At 41.1% G+C, this 20,334-nt stretch overlaps 1 non-coding gene across 1 annotated transcript; it reads right to left on the reverse strand.

The window, feature by feature from the left end:
- Positions 1 to 18,959: 18,959 nt before the first annotated feature.
- Positions 18,960 to 19,066, reverse strand: LOC137750817 (U6 spliceosomal RNA). Its single transcript, XR_011070599.1, has one exon. It is a non-coding gene; the product is annotated as a U6 spliceosomal RNA (small nuclear RNA).
- Positions 19,067 to 20,334: the final 1,268 nt, after the last annotated feature.

Below are 20,334 nucleotides of genomic sequence, written 5' to 3' on the forward strand. Positions count from 1 at the left end.
ATAAAGAAAGATCTCAAATAAACATCCTAACTTTATACCACAAAGAAGTAGAAAAAAGAATAAATTAGGTAACATAAGCATAAAGAAGAAAACTGTAGATATCAGAGCAGAAATAAATGAAATAGAAACTAGGAAAACAATAGAAAAGATCAATGATACTGAGCTGAGTTTTTGTAAAGATAAACAAAATTGACAAACCTTTTGCAAGACTAAGACAAAAGAGAGAAGATTTAAATAAATAAAATAAAAAATGAAAGAGGATATATTACAACTGATACCATAGAAGTACAAAGGATCATAAGAGACTACTGTGAACAATTACACACCAACAAATTGGACAACCTATACAAAATGATACATTCCTAGAAATATGCAAACTACAAAGACTTAATTATGAAGAAATAGGGAACCTGAACAGATCAATTACTGATAAGGAAATTAAATCAGTAATCAAAAACCTGCCAACAAAGAAAAGCCCAGGACCAGATGGCTTCAAGTGTAGATTCTACCAAACATTTAAAGAATAATTAATGTCAATCCTTCTCAAACTCTTACAAAAACTTGAAGAAGGGAATGCTCCTAAACTCACTTTATGAGGCTAACAGTACCCTGATATCGAAGCTAGGTAAAGATCTACAAGAAAAGAAAATTACAGGCCAATATCCCTGATAAATATAGATTCAAAAATCCTCAACAAAATACTAGCAAACAAAATTCAACAGCACATTAAAAGGATCATACACTACAATCAAGTGGTATTTATCCCCAGGATGTAAGAATGGTTCAACATATGCAAATCAATGAATGTGATACACTACATTGACAGAATGAAGGATAAAAATCATATGATTGTCTCAATAGAAGCTGAACAAGTATTTGACAAAATTCAACATCTGCTAATGATAAAAAATCTCAACAGATTAGGTATAGAAGGAATGTACGTCAACATAATAAAGGCCGTGTATGACAGGCCCACAGCTAACATCATACTTTAATGGCGAAAACTGAAGCCTTTTCCTCTAAGATCAGAAACAGGGCAAAGAAACCACTCTTAACACTTTTATTTAACATAGTATTGGAAGTCCTAGCCAGAGTAATTAGGCAAGAGAAAGAAATAAATGGCACCCAAGTAGGAAAGGAAGAAGTGAAATCCTCTGTTTGCAGATGACATGATTTTATATATAGAAAATCCTGAAGGTGCCACCAAAAAACCTGTTAGAACTAATAAAAGAATTCAGTAAATTTTCAGGATACAAATTCAACATACAGAAAATCAGTTATATTTCTATATGCTAACAGTAAACTATATGAAAAAGAAATTAAGAAAATAATCCCATTTACAATGGCATCAAAAAGAACTGGAATACATTTAACCAAGGAGGTGAAAGACCTGATACTGGAAAACATAAAACATTGATGACAGAAACTGAGGAAGACATAAATAAAGGGAAAGATATCCCATGTTTGTAGATTGGAAAAATATTTTTAAATGTCCATGCTATCCCCCCACCAAATCTATAATTTCAATGCAAATATGATCAAATTTCCAATGGCATTTTCCACAGATATTAAAAACGATTCTAAAATTTGTACAGAACCACCTAAGACCCTGAATATCCAAAGCAATCTTGAGAAAGAAGAACAAAGCTGAGGCATCACATGACATTATTTCAAAATGTACAACAAAGCTATAGTAATCAAAATGATATGGTACTGGCTTAAAAACAGACACATAGACCAATGAAACAGAATATAGAGCCCAGAAATAATCCACACATTTACAGTCAATTGATCTTTGACAAAGTTTCCAAGAACACACAATGGGGAAAGTATAGTTTCTTCAATAAATGGTGTTGGGAAAACTTGATATCCACATGCAGAAGAATGAAATTGGACCCTTATCTCAGACCATCAGTAAAAATCAACTCAAAATAGATTAAAGATTTAAACAATATATCTGAAACTAAAACTACTAGAATAAAACTATTATATGGAATTCTGCAAACGGCAAAACTATGAAAATAATATAAAGACCAGTGGTTACCAGGTATATATGGTGGGGACAGGGGAGATGAATATGCAGAGCATAGAATTTTTAGGAAAGTGAAAATACTTTGTATGATACTCAAATAGTGGATATGAGTCATTACACATTTGTCCAAACCCATAGAATGTACAACACCAAGATGAACCCGAATGTAAACTATGGACCTTGGATGATAACAATGTGTTGACATAGATTCATCAGTTGTAACAAATGAACCATCTGGTGGAGGAAGCTGATAAAGGGGGAGGCTGTGCATGTGTGGGGGCAGAGGCAATATGGGAAAATCTGCACCTTTCTCTCAATTTTGCTGTGAACCTAAGATTGCACAAAAAAATAGTCTTAAAAGTGCATAGCGCCAAATACTCACACACAGATGAGTAAAAATAGGTAAATATGAACAAGCTCAATGGATTATACCAACATCAATATCCTGATTGTGATATTTTACTACAGTTTTGCAAGATATTATCATTAAGGGAAACAGTAAGTGATACACAGATCTCTCTATATTATTTCCTACAACTGTAAAAAAATTAAAATCCCATTGACTACTGACTGGAGTCATGGATTCCCCTCTACGTCACTCCTGGAGGTGACCATTAATTACTTTTATGTATATTCTTCTAGAATACATAAAACAGAAGCAGAAAGAGCCCTGTGAATTCAGACAAGCCTGGATTCAAATTCCAATTCCACCACTCAATAGCTTTGGAGAAGTAACTTAACCTCTTTGTGTCTTAACCTCTGCTTCATTAAATGGGCTACAATAATAGTAGTTAAATTGTTCTGAGAAGTTAATATGTGTCAGTCTGTTAGAACAGTGCCTGGCGTCTAGTAAATGCTCAATATTAATTTTAATATGCATGTATCCTCAGAAAACATGAAGCATAATTTTCTTTGATGTTGATTTTTGTGTTTTATATAAATGGTATCATGCTCTCTGGGTCAACTATTTACTTCTTTTTTTTTTTTTCTGGCCATGACAATATATCTCAGATTCCTTTCCATGTCACTAATATCAAATTATCTCATTCTTTGTAATTGTTGCATAGTATTTCATGGTTGGCTATACCTAAATTTATTTACCATTTACCTACTGATGGAGATTTAGATTGTTCCTAATTTTGTGCCAGCTAAACTCACGTGAGTATGTCTCTGAACTATACATGAGAAATGGAATAGCTGGTTCACTAAATATGGCTTTGAAACTTTCAGATGATGTGTTAAGATTCAGTGCTGTCTACATAAACTTCAGGATCCCAGCAATGGTTTGAAAAATCTCCTTGCCACTCTTTAAAAATTACTTGATTGAAAATGTTAACCTGAAACAAATAGACTGCTGATATTTCTGCATGAAAGATGGGTTTATTCGGGATCAGCAGAGAATTGTAATTCAGGGTCTGCAACCATGGTGAGTCACTGCAAGTCCCCAAATGACAAGAGGAGGAGAGAGGGAAAGGAAGTTGTGGCGGGTGGGGGGGCGGCTGTTAATAGTAAACTAAGAGTCTGTGGCTTTTCATTGGCTGAGTCCTCTCCAGGAAAGAAGAGAAGTCTTCTTCCCAATGGGCTGTGCTATCATCACGAGGCGTGAGAGCTCCCCCTTCTGGTCTCCCAACTCTGTTTAATTGAGGTTTCTGTTCATTTTTTTACAAGGTATAACTTACATATTATAAAATGTATCTATCGTTGTAAATGTACACACATTTGCAAGCAGCGCTGTTATTCACTTTGTTGTGTATTGAATTGTGTCCACCAAACAAGACATGCTGAAGTCCTGACCCCAGTACCTCAAAATGTGACCTTATTTGAAAATAGGATTGTTATAGGTATAATTAGTTTAGTATGACTTTCTGTTGTTTTAAACCACCCACTTTGTGGTACTTTGTTACAAAAGCTCTAGGAAACTAATACACATTATTTTTTTATTGTTGTTGTTTTGAAGTATAGTTGATTTACAGTGTGTTAATTTCTGCTGTACAGCAAAGTGATTCAGTTATACATATACATACTTTTTAAATATTCTTTTCCATTATGTTTTATCACAGGATATTGAATACAGTTCCCTGTGCTATACAATAGGACCCTGTTGTTTATCCATTCTATATATAATAGTTTGCATCTGCTAACCCCAAACTCCCAATCCATCCTTCCCCTGACCCTCCCTCCCCCCTGGCAACCACAAGTCTGTCCTCTACGTCTACACATTAGTTTTTAGTGCTTTTTAATATAGTTTTTTTTTAGTAGAAACGAATACACACATACACATTTAGAACATTTCCATCACCTTAATAAGATCCCTTATGCATATTTACAGTTCATGTTCACCCTGACCCTAGGAAAGCCCTGAGTTCTATTATGGAGTAGAGGAGGAGACCCAAACTTTTCAGCTGATGCCTGGATTGGTATTATCCTTCAGGACCCATATTCACTCATGAAAATTACTCAGGAGGAGACTCTTAGATGGTCAAGTTTGGGATATAACTTCATTCCACCCTCTCCTCCACCTTTGGTCTCAACAGTTGTCAACAATTGGGTCAAAAACTAAATTTTGAGGGGCTTCCCTGGTGGCGCAGTGGTTGAGAATCTGCCTGCCAATGCAGGGGACACGGGTTCGAGCCCTGGTCTGGGAGGATCCCACATACCGCGGAGCAACTAGGCCCATGAGCCACAATTGCTGAGCCTGCGCGTCTGGAGCCTGTGCTCCGCAACAAGAGAGGCCGCGACAGTTGAGAGGCCCACGCACCGCGTTGAAGAATGGCCCCCACTTGCTGCAACTAGAGAAAGCCCTCGCACAGAAACGAAGACCCAACACAGCCATAAATAAATAAATAAATAAAATTTTTAAAAATTAAAAAAAAACAACAACTAAATTTTGAAAACCTGGTGAAAATCTCCTCCAAGAAAAAAGGTATACATATCTCTACACTCAAAATCTGACAATTTTAGATGCCCCGTGTGTGAATCCCAGTTTAAGGATCCTTGGTCTTTCTGTTGTATGCTTGAATATCTGTGGTGAGGGGGCGGTCAATGCTGCCTGAGGCAACCCATTCTACCCTGGGGAGCTCTATGCCCGGGGAAGCAATTCCTGTCCTGGTGGCTCCCACTTACCAGTTCTGGGATAGTCTTTGTTAATTGCAATATGGAACAGGAGACTGAGGAGTTTTTAATCCCAGAGTTAAATAGGAACCTACAGAAACCTGCATGGGAATGATTGCCAAACCTCTAGTAGACTTTCAGGATGGAGAGGCAGTGGGAGAGCTCAGAATTTGGAAAATCCTGTGTTTGAAAATCCTGGCTCTATCAGGTGCTAATTCTTTGTCCTTCAGAAATACTGATAGCCTTTCTGAGACTAAAGTCTTCTTTGTAAAATAGAGAAACTTGCACATAGTAGGTGTTTTATCATGGATGAATTTATATTGAAGTGAAACCTCATATGAATAAAAAATAGGACCCAATACCACAAGAGATGGAAAAGATGAGGAGGAAAGGGAATTTCCGTGTCTAACAGCATCCTGAGAAATGAGATTATCAAGTCTTTCATACATAGACCTTTTAAAAATTTTTTAATAGATTTTATTTTTTTAAAGCAGTTTTAGGTTCACATCAAAATTTAAAGAATGTCATATAGTATGTAGGCTTTTCAGATTGGCTTCTTTCACTTAGTCATATGCATTTAAGTTTCCTTCATGTCTTTTCATGGCTTGATAGCTCATTTTTTTAAAACACTGAATAATATTCCATTGCCTGGCTGTACCACAGTTCACTTATCCATTCACCTACTGAAGAACATATACCTTTTATTGAATTAAATTAGGTCTCCATCTTACAGTTGAATGACCACAGCACGGAATGAGCAGATGACAGCATCCCAAGACTCCTCCCAATGATCCAGAGTTCCACCAAAGTACCACAAAAGACAAGTCTGAGGTCTCTAGCATCCTAACACCTGAGGCAGGAAATAGATGGGCTCCAGACTAGGCATTTACAACTGGCCTCCTGTTTACATTTCTTGGGGTGAGAAAAAGATGGGCTTCAGGCCAGACATATACAACTTGCCTCCTGTTTGCATTTCCTGAGACAGGAAATAAATGGGCTCCAGGTTAGGCATTTACAATCAGTTTCCTGTTTGCCCTCCGAGATGTAAGTAACCACAGAAACAGGGTAAATAGCCAGGCTTTGTCTCTTGAGGATGCCCTAAGATAACAGTCATGGCAGGAACAGAGAGGGACAAAACCCTGTTTGAGTAAAGGATCAAGAGGTCATACATTTCCCATCCTTGGGGCAGGGGAGACATTGCACATGTGCAGAAAGGCTCCTTGGGGGTCAAAAAGGAGGGGGCACCACCCCATAATGTGTGATGCTAAGGCCACCCCATAGGCCTCTGGCCTGGAATCCATCTTGGAAAAAAGTTGCACATGCCTGTTGGGGAAGGTCCTAGGGCAGGTCAGGTGTGGAAAAAGAAACCAGATAATTGGCCAAAGGTAAACAAAGACCTGGAAGAACTGCCCAATATAAATGAATTAACCCCCTCTTTACTGCACTCTCCCTCATTAGGGAGGAGGCCCACACCCCTTCTCACTGGGTGTGCATCTCTGCCTTGCTTCTATCTTAACTAAACAGTTTCTCTGTGTGCTCTCCCACTTGTTGTTGTGCTGTGTCTCTAATAATAAACTTTGTACCTGTTTTTACAGTTTTTGCCTCCGTGAGAATTGCATTTTTCACTGGGGGCAAGAGCCAGGGAAGAATAGCTTCTAGCCTCTAGCCCTTCCTGGCCTAGTGGCTAGGATTCCTGGTTTTCATCCAGGCTACGCAGGTTCAATTCCTGGGCAGGGAACTAAGATCTCGCTTCGTGCCACCGCTTACTGCTCCCTCTCCGAGATCACACCCACCACATTCAGAAAATAAACAAAATTGATTAGGTGGGGATGATGGGATTGGCCTGAAAATTGCAATGCAGTATCTCCACCAACTATAATCGCTGATGAGTTCCATCCACCTCCAAAGGGCTGACCCACTTCCCTAGGATGGGTGCTCTTGGAAGTTCAAATCCAGGAAATACAGCTCCACCCTGCCTTGTTATTATCCCCACTTAACTTCTAAGGACTATACTGGGTTAGGCACTTGATTTAACCAGGTCTTTGAAGACCTCAACTGGCAAATGCAAATGATGAGACTTAAAAAAAAATCAGAATGTTTTGCCTTGGTTTGCTAAAGGCTGAATTAAACAGAACTTAAATACTCTGTTTTACTTTTTGTTTTTTTCTGGACTGAACCTAGAACTAAAGGGGATTTTTTTCTCTCCCTTTTCAAAAGATACAGGTGAGCCAGAAACAAACATGCATTTTCTAAAACCAGTGAACCATGGCATCAGAATTTTCTTCAAACCATAACTGAACCAAACTTACACTTCATACAGTTGGAGTCTCTCAGCTAAATTGGCCCCAGACATGGAGTTGTTTTACCCAACTTAGAGCCAATATGAAACAGGTCTCTCTCTCGGCTCTGTGGTTGTTATTGTTGTGGTTTTTATGGTCCCATTCTGTCTCTGCTTCTTTGCATCTTGGCTGTCTCTCTTCATCCCTCTGTGTCTCTCTGTCTTTTGTCTTTCTGCTTTTTTCTTTCTTTCTGTCCTTCTCTGTCTGTGATCTTTCTTCCTCTCCCACTGCCTCCTTCTGAAATGCTCGTAATATAAGGACCCTGGAGCAGACAACCTGGTCTTGAAATCACCTCCTGTCTCTGGGCATCTGTCTCCTTATCTGTCAAACATGCTTAGAAGGGTACCTGGCGTGTAATAAGCATGTTATAGTCAATCATTATTATTATTTCCCACATTTGTATAGCCAACTTCCCCAGGTAGTTTCTGGGACCAGCAAACACGGTGACATAGCAGATTGGAGAGAGAAGACTTTGGGAGAGAAAGACTTCATGGGTTGAGGGAAACAGAAGCTAGAGACCTAGCTTAGTTCTCTTGGCTGTGTAGTTTCTCCTCACATCTTTTACAAGAAGCAATAGGAGATGTCCCAGAAGATTGTAGGGTTTGCACAGAGAATGCCATGATTCTCATAGCATTTTGGCTATTGAATCTGCACTTCCTCTACCCTAACCTGTGAAATCTGTGAAAGCAAGAATTTTGAGGAGAGAAAGGGGAAGAGAGAGAAAACATGGAAAGAAACATAAGAGAGGAGAAAGAGGATGAGAATAAAAGAGAGAATGGAGAGAGAGTTAGTGAGAGAGAGAGAGAGTAAAAGGAAGAGAATATGAGAGGGAGAGGGAGGGAGATTCACTGAGGCCATAGACCAATGTTTTCTGCTAAACAGAGTAAGCGAGACCAACCTGCATCCTTGGAAGAAAAGACTCTATGGCCCATATTATTGCTCCTTATCATACATTGCACTAAATGCAAACCTATTATCTGTTCAATTTCATTTTAGTACAGTTCACTGTACTGCCACAGCCTCACTTTCCAGCTGAGGTGCCACTTTTGTAAGCAAAAGTCAAACTCCATACAGCAAAGATTTGGCTTCTTAGCAACTGAAAGAAGTTAGGCTGAAGAAAAGAAAATAGAGCACATGGCATTGCAGAGTTAAAGAATAGAGATACTGATGCATTGCATTTGGAAGCAACAAACAAAAAACAACCCCCAACAAACCCACGCCATGCCATCTGCAATCAATATGCATCATTACATTTAATGAGATGGCTGGGTTCTGGGAGAGTTCCAAACCAGTGGTTGTCAACCTTCCCTGCACAATGTAATCACCTGAGAGCTTTCAAAAGAAAAAAATCTCAGTGCCCAGGTTGTACCCCCAGACCGGTTAAATCGTGGGACCCAGGCATCAGTATTTTCAAAGCCCCCCAGGTGACTCTAGTGTGTAGCCAAAGTTAACAACCTCTGATCTTCGATAACCCAAAAAGCCAAGCCATAACGTTTCTAAACTCTGTAACCTGACTGCAGCAGGTAAGGTAGCATAAGAGATGACTGCACCTGTTGGGTAATTAAGGTAACATTTCAGGACTGTCAGGAGATTATGAAAAGTCCATCTGTTTTGGATAGGTGATGCGGTTTAATCAAATGATATTCTTTATGAGCAACTATCCTATTCCCTGACATTTGTTTTGCCCCCAGTGTTTGATGGCCCTTGTTTGCTGCTGTCTGTTCACGGCCATCTGCTGCCTGTGATTGTGGGGGAGAGGAGCATCGTGCAGCCAGGTGAGGTGTGCAGTGTTGTGGTTTTCCTGCCTCTTAGTCTCCTAAGAGTGAAGGAGTCTGTACCAGGGCATGACCCTGCCCCTGTGGCTCAAGCACTCATTATTTACCTGTTATGGGCTGAATTGTGTCCCTGGTCAAATTCATATGTTGGATTCCTAACCCCCTGTGCTTTAGAAGGTGCCCTTTTTTTTAAAATTGAAGTATAGTTGATTTACAGTGTTGTGTTAGTTTCATGTGTACAGCGAAGAATATACATTCTCTTTCAGGTTCTTTTATAGGTATTACAAAATATTGAGTAGAATATGACCTTATTTAGAAATAGGGTCATTGCAGATATAATTAGTTAAGATAAGGTCATACTGGAGTAGGACGGTTCCCTAATCCAGTGTGAGTGGTGTGTTACAAAAAGTGGAAATTTGGACACAGAGGCATGCACACGGGCAGTACATCACATGAAGCTGAAAGCAGAGATTGGAGTGATGCACCTACACAAGCCAAGGAACACCAAAGATTGCCACCAAACCTCTAGAAGCTAGAGAAGAGGCATGCGACAGGCTTCCCTCACAGCCTTCAGAAGGAACCAACCCTGCTGACACCATGATTTCTGACTTCTGGCTTCCAGAGCTGGGAGACAATACATTTCTGTTGTCTAAGCTACCCAGTTTGTGGTTCATTGTCACAGCAGTCCTGGCCAATGAAGACAGCACCCCAGCCTGGAAGAACCAATTCTGCCCATTGATGGGAACAAGTGGAGGGTTTCAGGCCTGGGAGAGGACAGGCCCTAAACTAACCAACTGCCCTCGTTCTAACCCTGATTCCAAACCAATCCCCATAATTGTTGCTCCCAACCCCCTCGTGCTCATGGTATCCACTGCCCCCAGCAGTCCGACTTCATGGGCATGTGACCTGTGCAGTGTCCATGGCTTTTCACTGGCTGAGTCCTTGCCAGGAAAGAGAAAGGAATCTTTCTTCTTCTTGATGGGCTGTGCACTTAGAAGGCCTCCGGACGTGTTTTAATTCTCTGGTGTTGCCATCTTGAAATTCTGAATCATTTTCCCGGGCCCAGCATTTTCACTTTGCAATGGGCCCTGCAAATTCTGTAGCCAGTCCTGTTCCCAAGTCTCCCACTGATTTTCCTTCCTTCGATCAGATCCTATCTACTTCTTCATAGGGATTTCTCATTGTTTCTGGTCCAGTAATGTCCCTCTCTTTCTGTTTTCCAATGATGTTATGAAGGTTCCCTTTTAGTAATATTGTTTTGGTCATTTGCAGGGATTTGGGGCAGGAGGGGATGGCAGAAGGGGACGGTGTTGGACATCCACATTGAGTATTCCAATAGGACTCTCTTGTTTATTGTTAGTCCTATTAAGGACCACAGCTGAAGGAAGGGGCAACAGTTTATGAAAGACTGTGTGACTCTCTGGGAACAGGCAGGCCAGCTTCGGGATTCAGGTGACTGAGTGGGACCAAGAATCACGGAGGGAGTGCTGTACCGCTCACGACCCTTGAAAGTGGTGGCTGTTCATATTAGCACAATGTTTTGCTCATCTGATCATTTTATTCACAGCTCTCCTTGTAACTCTGGCATGGGTCTCTATTATCCCTAGGATGACAAGTTGGGCTATTGTTCCCACTTCTTTCTTCCCTCCCTGAGTTAGAAATTAAACAACACTGCCCTTTACCATGGGCCTCTGCATTGCATCTGTCCCTCTGCGGGCAAAGGGAACCCCCTGCCACCTTCCCTGTCCCATTGATTTTGGACTGGCCAGGTGACCTGCCTGGACCAATGGAACTTGAATGGAACTGCCATTGTGCCAGTTCCCAGCTGAGGCCCTAAGAAACATTACATGTTTCCTCTCGCCTTGTTGCATATCTGCCATCTGCCATGAGAAAAACATGCCTCATGTAGTCACTGGTCCAAAGAGAATGAGGAAACAGGTGGCGTCAACCCAATGCCCAGCCTAGATTCAAACCAGATGATTCTAGTCAAACCCAGAAATGCCACTACCTCTCCAGAGACCCAAAAGCAAAACCGAAATGCTTGTTTTTATAGCCCAGTGAGTTTGGGAGGTTTCTGTTATGCAGAATTATGACAGCAAAAGCTGACTGATACATAAATAATGGGTTTGCATGGCTTTTCCTCCCTCCTTATTTATCCAGACATATCCCCCCAGGCCCCAGCCCCTTCTCTCCGTTACATGCTCTGTTCTTTCATTCTTTAAATGTGCCATGTCTTGCTTGGCTTTGAGTCAATAACACATTCTTTCCTTCCACCTCCCCACCCCTACCCCACTACCCTTTCACCTGGTTAACTCTTTCTCATCCTTTGGCTCTCAGTCTAAATTTCACTTCCACCAGTAAATCTTTGTATGATCAGGCCACCTAAGATGACTGTTCTCTTGCTCTCTGTACATCCCCTGCTCGACCAGCGTCTGCTTTACCTACGCCCTACTCACATGACCGACCTCCCTACATACTTACCCCCACCCCAGCTAGTGACTGTTCTGACCTTTAGGTCAGAACATTTCCACCATGATAGCTTATCAAAGCGGTGGAGAGGGGCATGCCCCTCTGCCAGTTTCCCTGGTAAAGGATGAGCCAGCCTGACGTCAATTTCCCCTATATCTGGTAACCTCCCACCATGTCCTGCCCACCGTCTGCCGTACACAGTGGGGCGTCACTTCAGGACCTTGCTTCAGACATGTAAAATCCCCCCATCGGTTAAACCACTGATCTCTCTGTCACTGACTCTGAGCTCTTTCTTCAGTCCTGAATCTGGGCAAGTACAGGGCTTGCAGCCTGCTGGGTGCAGCCCAACAATCTTCCTTAAGGCTCAGTAGGAAATGCCAATGGCCCCTGTTATGTGCTCCTCTTGCACTGTGTGCTTCTCCTATTACAGCACTTGAAACAGTATATTGTCATCACTAGTTTGGTAGGAAAATATATTAAGACATTTGTGTTTCATTGTCACTGCTGTACAAGGGTGGGAACAAAGGAGAAATAGCCATGCTTTGCTTTCCATACTCCCTCCCCCCACCCCCCAACACTAATCCCAAGGAGTCTATAGGACACTTTCTTCCACGTCATTTTAAAGCAAAATGAGAATCTGTTTTTTCTCTGCATCTTATGAGACCCTAAGCCATTCTGGCATCGTCCCAGCAGGGAAAAGGTGAGAGCGGAGCGTAGCTTAGGGGTCTAGCTGTGAGACAAGAGATTCCCCCAGAGCGAGGATGGATGGTGGGGACAGATGTTCGGCACAAGGACTTGGAGGTCTGGTGCACCAAAGAGGGGCTGGATCCCAACATCTAGGCTCCCGGTCAGCAAGAATGCCTGTTTCTTAGGTGCCGTGGAAACCACAGCAGGAACCTGAAGGCTTGCCCACTAGGGCACTCACAGAAATCAGGGGAGGCCAAGGGAAGGGTGGAGGCACCTCTGTATTCATGTTCTACGCCTGCAAAATGACCACAAATCTAGGGGCTTAAAACAACACACATTTATTATCTCACCATTTCTAGGGCTCAGGAGTCTGGGCCAGGCATAGCTAAGTTTCCCGCTAAGAGCCTCCCAGGATGAAACCAAGGTCCTCTGTCAAGTTCCACGTTAAGAGACGGAGCTCTAGTAATGCCCGAGACTGAATTACTTGCCAACCAGACACAACTGGGACTTGAGATGTCACTTGATTTACAGAGGATAAATATCTTTGCTATTTCTTGCACCCTCACTTTTCTTTTTTATAGTTTACTTTTTTTTTTTTTTTTACTTAAGTAGAGTTGATTTGCAATATTGTGTTAGTTTCAGGTATACAGCAAAGTGATATATGTATTCTTTTTTCAGATTCTTTTCCATAATAGCTTATTACAAGATACTGAATACAGTTTCTTGTGCTATACAGTAAATCCTTGTTGTTTATTTATTTTATATATAATACTCACCTTTTGGTTTTAAATTCACATCTGCTACACTTTAAGCCTGTCTTTCCTGGGAGACCATGAACTCTTAGAAGTTGGGATGTTTCTGTTTTGCTCTATTGTTCAATCTCTGGAGCTTGACACAGTGCTTAGAACATACAGAGAAGGAATCAACACATTTGTCAAATGAGTTACTGTTAGGTGCTCAGAAATGCTTACTTACTGCACGAAACTGGACCCGTTCTCATAAACACCATGGGCCTCAGGAAGACTGTTTTAGAGAGGAAGAAACCAGGTGTGGGAAGTTGAGGTAACAGGTTCAGGGTCACATAAATAGTAACAGCAGAGCTAGAACTTTTTCATTATATTCAGAAAAAAATATTCCTTTCTATTTGGAACATGGCCCTGAAATGTAACCCTGACACATCCCAAATCGAATGACTCATACTTTCTCTTCCATGATCAAGAGCGGGGGAAAGTGTAACAAAGTAGAAGCCTTTATAACATAGGATTTTATGTTGAGCCCTCAAATGCTAACATCTCATACAAACTCAAACTCTGTGGTGCCTGGATTTTCCAAATGGATGACTCTCCTTTTATTAGGAGCACAAACCAAATCAACCCCAAGGGCTCACAGCAGAACCTGGTTTGTCTCAGACAGACTTGACTCTTCCTTCAGGGTTTCTGTTGCCTAAACAGGGTGGCTATTCAGCAAGCAGCAATATAGGGTATGGGTTCTATTTCTTATAAATCATGTACCACTCCATTGATTCTTTGTTTTAAAATTTTTTTAATGCAATTCTTTTTTTAAAATTTATTTATTTTATTGTATTTATTGTTTTTGGCTGCATTGGGTCTTCGTTGCTGCACGCAGGCTTTCTCTAGTTGCAGCAGGTGGGGGCTACTCTTCGTTGCAGCGCGTGGGCCTCTCATTGTGGTGGCTTCTCTTGTTGCACAGCACGGGCTCTAGGCGCACAGGCTCAGTAGTTTATGGCTCGCATGGGCTTAGTTGTTCCACAGCATGTGGGATCTTCCCGGACCAGGGCTTGAACCCGTGTCCCCTGCATTGGCAGGCAGATTCTTAACTACTACGCCACCAGAGAAACCCCATTCCATTGATTCTTGCCTCAGGGGCTTTGCACGTGCTGTGATGGCTGCTTAGAAGGCTCTTCCGCCTTACCATGGCTCGAGCCTTCTCATTCTTCAGTTCTTGGCTTAAACATCAATCCTCAAAGGGGGTTTTCCTGGTACGCTGTCTGAGGGCATCCTGCATCCTCCCTCCTCATTTATCCCTATCATTACGTAGCACAGACAATTTTCATAATTTCCAATTATATATTAATTTTATGCGCTTGTCCATCCCTCACTAGACTATAGGCTTCTCAAGGGCACCTAACAATGTGGTTTATTCACCAGTGTTAACTCAGCTCTAACACAGTGCCTGGACAATATTATATCTGCTAATTATTTGTTAAATCAAAGAATGAATGAATAAATTAATGAATGGAGTTCACCGGGCCATTCAGCAAGTATCATTTAAGTACCAATTTTGTGCACCAGATACTGAGATTAAAGTCATACAAGACCCAGCTCCTTCCTTCTAGGTGCTCACAATCTAGTACAGAAACATGCACAGATATATCCGAAATGACCCAGGTTTCACCTGGCTTGACCACAAATGGAGCCAAATTAGCATAAACACTTAAACTGCAATGGCCCTTTGTCCCCAGCAAAGAACTACATGCCCTTCCCCTCCCCGGAGATCTCCCTTAGTTATTTCTGTGAGGCCCCAGCCATGCTTCACATGTGCTCCAGGGACCAGCCCACTTATGTTCTCATCTCTAACATCCTGGTCAAGTTGCTACATCACTCCTGGCTCTGTTGCCTCTGGTCCCTTCCAGGAATGTGGCTTTCTGGCCTTCCATTGGCGCTCCCCAATTCTTCAGTGCTGCCTGACAGTCCAGCTAGGTGTGGCCATGGTTTTCCAGCACAGAAATGAGGAGGGTGCCTGTGTGCATCTGGAAGGCCTGGGAATCTGGTTAAAATTCAGGCTCTGGCTCGGCAGGTGTGGGCGGGCCCTGAGCTTCTGCATTTCTGGGAAGCCTCCAGGGGATGCGGACTCTGCTGGTCCCTGGACCACACCTGGAGTAGTGACGACATAGAGGATATTTGCAGTGGGCCCAGGACATGCTCAACCCACATTATCATTTTCACACCTGTAAAGCAGGGGCAGTCATTTTGCCAACGCTTCGAAGTGTAGCAGACACTGTCAGTAACCTGCCCAAAGTTATTGACAGTAACAGGGGTTGTTTTTGCAACAATTAATTGTTAGGCATTTTCCAATACGGGAAGGGTTGGGAGGGGCACAAGTTCTAAGGGAAACTCCTTTCTGTCTGTGGCATTTTTTTAGAAATTCAGACAGAGCCTTATAGGTAAGCACAGTTCCTCTTTTCCATAGGTGAAAACGTGAACTTAAATCCTTTTCTTGAATGTATTTTGAAAATCTGTTGTTTTACAAGTAATGACATTCATTGAGTAAATTTTGGGCATGTAGAGGTGTCAGAACTCACCTCTACATGCCCAACTATGAATACTTGCTACTTTTTCAGCCCATGAGAGCAAGACTTGTCCTCATGAGAGGCAGGCCAGAAATGCTGGAAAGTAAATGCCCCCTAGATCAATCTCCAACCAATGATGGACAGGAAACTGGGAAATAAATGCCCCATCTTCCTTGTTCCTCTGGTAGAATCTTTCCGGGGCGCTTATTTATATGGGCTCCCAGAGTTCCTCAGAGAACAAAGGCACAGCTACCCACATTAGTAACTTGCTTTCTTCTCTTCCCCATCTCATTCCCCTCTGCTCTCCTTCCCCAACCTGGCATGTCCAGCAACTACCTCCCAGGTAAACTCTTTACACTCAAATTCCTGATCCTGGGTTTGCTTCTGGAGGAAACCAAAGGCTTGTTTCCTTTTGGGGCTGTTCAACACAAAATGGAGACCAGACTTGAAAATTCCCTAAACAGACAAAAATCATTTAAGCCAAACTAAATCTATCTTATTTCATGAACAGAAGTGAAACTTAACTTAGGTTGTATCTTGTAAATGCCTCTGAAAATCAAAAGAAACTTAGGTCATCTTCCTAAAATTTGTACAAGATAATCACGTTTTAAAATTTCTTGTTTTTAATTCACTTAAAAAAATTGAAGTATAGTTGATTTAAAATGTTGTGTTAGTTTCAGGAGTACAGCAAAGTGATTCAGTTGTAAATATATATATATATATATATATATATATATATATATATATATATATATATATATGTATGTATATGTATATGTATGTATGTGTGTATATATATATATTCTTTTTCAGATTCTTTCCCATTATAGGTTATTACCTATAAGATATTGGATATAGTTCCCTGTGCTATACAATAGATCCTTGTTGTTTATTTTATATATGGTAGTGTGTATCTGTTATTCCCAAATTCCTAATTTATCTTTCCCCTTGCCTTTCCCCTTTGGTAACCGTAAGTGTGTTTTCTATGTCTGTGAGTCTATTAAATTTATTTCTTTATTGAAATATATTTGACATATAACATTGTGTAAGTTTAAGGTTTATGACATGTTAATTTGATGCATTTATATATCACAATAGTATGATTGTCATTGTAGATTTAGCCAACACCTCTATCACATCACATTATTATCATTTCTTTTTTGTGGTGGGAATAATTAAGTTCTAGTTTCTTAGCCATTTTGATGTCTATCTTACAATATCATTATCTGTAATCACTATGCTGTGCATTAGATCTCCAGAACTTATTTATCTACTAGCTGCAAGTTTATACCCTTAAACCACATCTTTCCTATGGTGAGGGAATAAGATAATCACTTTTAACCAATTCCCTGCCATCTGGAAATCTCCATTGTAATAACCAATCACTGTAAAGGTTAAACAACTTCCTTGTTTTCACTTTATAAGCCATCCTGTAATGTCATGCCCCTGAGCTTCATATCCGTTTTAAATTTGAAAGCTCCCCATTCATGAACTGTTCTTGTATGCACAATAAACTCTTACTAAATACTGTTTATTGATTTGATCATTTTAATTTTGCTGTTTCTGGATTTGTGACAGGGCAAATCATCATAACATAAAATAACTATTTTTTCTTTTTAGAAAGACCGAGTGTGATCATGGGGCAGGGGGCACATTCAGACACCACCCACTGAGTCTAGCAGGAGGGCTTCAGCCACAGCCCTCCTTGCCTTCCCAATGGCATCATCTCCAATAAGGGAGACAGTTGCTGCTAGGGTCCCCACAATGCTGACTCGATCAGATGACAAGTGAAAAATTCATCCCAACCATCCTCACTCCATGTCTAAACACATCAGCTTGGCTGTTTCCATTTTCATGCAGATCACATGACCCCAAATGGCCAGCTGTTGAAGGACACAGCCTAGAGGGCACTGGATGTCCACTGTCCAGAGCAGCAAGGGGGCCCTCTCTTCTTGACATTGATTTCTCTCAACCCCGTGGAAGAAAGAAACTCTTTGTATTTGAGAACCAAATGAAGAAAGTGCCGGTGAACCCCACAGATTTAACCAACCTCCCTTAACAGGTAAGCTGATGATTCTCCAATGTAAGCCTACGTTCACGTCATTTTGGGAGTGCACTAAAATGCATATTTCCAGGCCCAGACCTAGACAGTTGACCACACTTTGGGGAACACTGCTATAAGTTGTCAGAGTAATGAATGTCCTGCTGGATCTTCCAAGGTTTAAAGAGAATTTATTGGGTGCCTATGCTCCAGTTACTCTTCCGAGCTCTTTACCTGCATTCACTTCTTTAATCTTCTTAATGACCTTATGAGTCAGATATAGTTATCAGCTTCATTTTACAGATAAGAAAACTATGGCACAAATAGCTTAAGGAACTTGCCAGAGGTCACACAGTTAGACACAGAGGAGCCAGGATTCAAACTGCCAGCCTGGCTCCAGAGCCATACTTTTCCCACCATGCTGGAGCCAAAAGACTGAGCAGGGCCCACATGTGCTACCTCTAGACCCTATAAGGACTGGGTTAGGGACTGGATGTCTGTGCCCCCTACAAATTTATATGTTGAGGCCCTCAGCCCCAATGTGACTGTATTTGGAGATAAGGCCTGTGAGGAGGTGATAAAGGTTAAATGAGGTCATAGGGGTGGGGTCTTAATCGGATAGAGCTGGTGCCCTTATAAGAAGATGAAGAAACACTAGAGATCTCCCTCCCCACCAGGTGAGGACACAGCAAGAAGACTGCCAACTGCAATTCAGGAAGAGAGCCCTCAACAGAAACTGAATTGGCCAGTACCTTGATTTTGGACTTGCCAGTTTCCAGAACTGTGAGTAAATAAATTTCTGTTGTTTAAGCCATGATTTTTTTGTTATATCAGTCCAGGCAGACTAATACAGACTGATCCATAGTGCTGCATGGGGATTTCTTGATTCCCCTTTCAAAACTTACCTGTCCTATGTCCAGTCTCTCACATCCTTGGTATGTGACCAGAAATAAGCTAGAAATAAATTCGAACTGCCTTTCAGGACCTAATTTTTTTTTAACATCTTTATTGGAGTATAATTGCTTCACAATGGTGTTAGTTTCTGCTTTATAACAAAGTGAATCAGCTATACACATACATATATCCCCATATCTCCTCCCTCTTGAGTCTCCCTCCCACCCTTCCGATCCCACCCCTCTAGGTGGTCACAAAGCACCGAGCTGATCTCCCTGTGCTATGCGGCTGCTTCCCACTAAAAAATATGGAATGCGTCACGAATTTGCGTGTCATCCTTGCGCAGCGGCCATGCTAATCCTCTCTGTATCCTTCCAATTTTAGTATATGTGCTGCCGAAGCGAACACCTCTGTAATATTTTTATCCTACATGTTCAGGCTGCATACTCTGTCTTCATATGACAATAATTTGATAAAAATACTTTCTATAGAGAAAATAAATAATTCTAACTTTTTTTCTAGCATGGTTGATGAAAAATTAATACGGCTCTTGATGGTTTAGAAAATTTACTTTCAGTTCCACAACTCATTATTAGTAATGACATGTCAATTTTTAGGATTATCACTAAATTTGGGAAAAGCTCTAATGAGTTTGTTTCATATATGAGCTGTATGCTTTAGAAGAATTTCCCATAGACTAGCTTCTGACTCCATATACTTCAAACTTAATTTCTCCTCTGTTACCTGCATTTCTTCTGTCCCCATTGCAATACCACCTCTGGCCCTGCTGTTTTGGATCAAAATACTAGATGAGTCAGCACAGTGTGGCAGGAGTATTCCTGGAAGCCATAGGGATAAGTCATTCACGGGTAGCTTAGAGTCACTTAACAATTCATGGAAATGAATGAGAACCACATAAAAGTATCCCACTAAACCCCATCCTGATGCATCACTGCAGCTCAATCCCAAATCCCCAGATGTTCTCAGCCTCTCTAGCACTAACCAACATGAGGGGATGTGTAACAAAAAAGAACCCCCAGGAGAAAGAATTCCCAGGCTTAAACCATTGCTGTTCAAACATTTTACTTTTACAAAATTTCAAAACAACATGTGATGATAGAAACACATTGCTAGGGCCTTAGAAAGGACCCATGCAAGTGAGGGGGCCGTAAAATGTAAGCTTTGTTTGCTTCACGTGAAATACGTCTTCCTCTTATTACAGTCATGCCGTGAGAATTGAATGAACCCATAATATAAATAAGGTGCTTATTACAATGTCTGGCACATAATGAAGTTTGAAATATGGTAGGAACTATTATATTTTAGTAGTATTAGTATTATTTAAGATGGTACCTCCCACAGTACCTCCTTTTTTCCCTCCTGAACGTGTTTTCATTGCTGGAATCAAAGGACGGAAACAAGTCTTTGACCCACACCTCTGGGTAGATACACTTTTAGTTTTCCAATATGAAATTTGTTTCTGATAGGGCTTTAGTTTTCAAGGGTTAAAAATTTCTAAGCCTGGTAAGGGTGAAGGTCTCTCTAATCACAGTGAACAGGAAATCAAAGTGACGTCTTTCCAATCAATAGTTTTATGATTACTTTTTAAAATTACATCTTTGCCCTAAAATCGGCATGCTATATTTAGTCACCATCACCAAGAGACATCTGCCCAA

The sequence above is a fragment of the Eschrichtius robustus genome, chromosome 16 (assembly GCF_028021215.1).
Source record: "Eschrichtius robustus isolate mEscRob2 chromosome 16, mEscRob2.pri, whole genome shotgun sequence".
NCBI lineage: Eukaryota > Metazoa > Chordata > Mammalia > Artiodactyla > Eschrichtiidae > Eschrichtius > Eschrichtius robustus.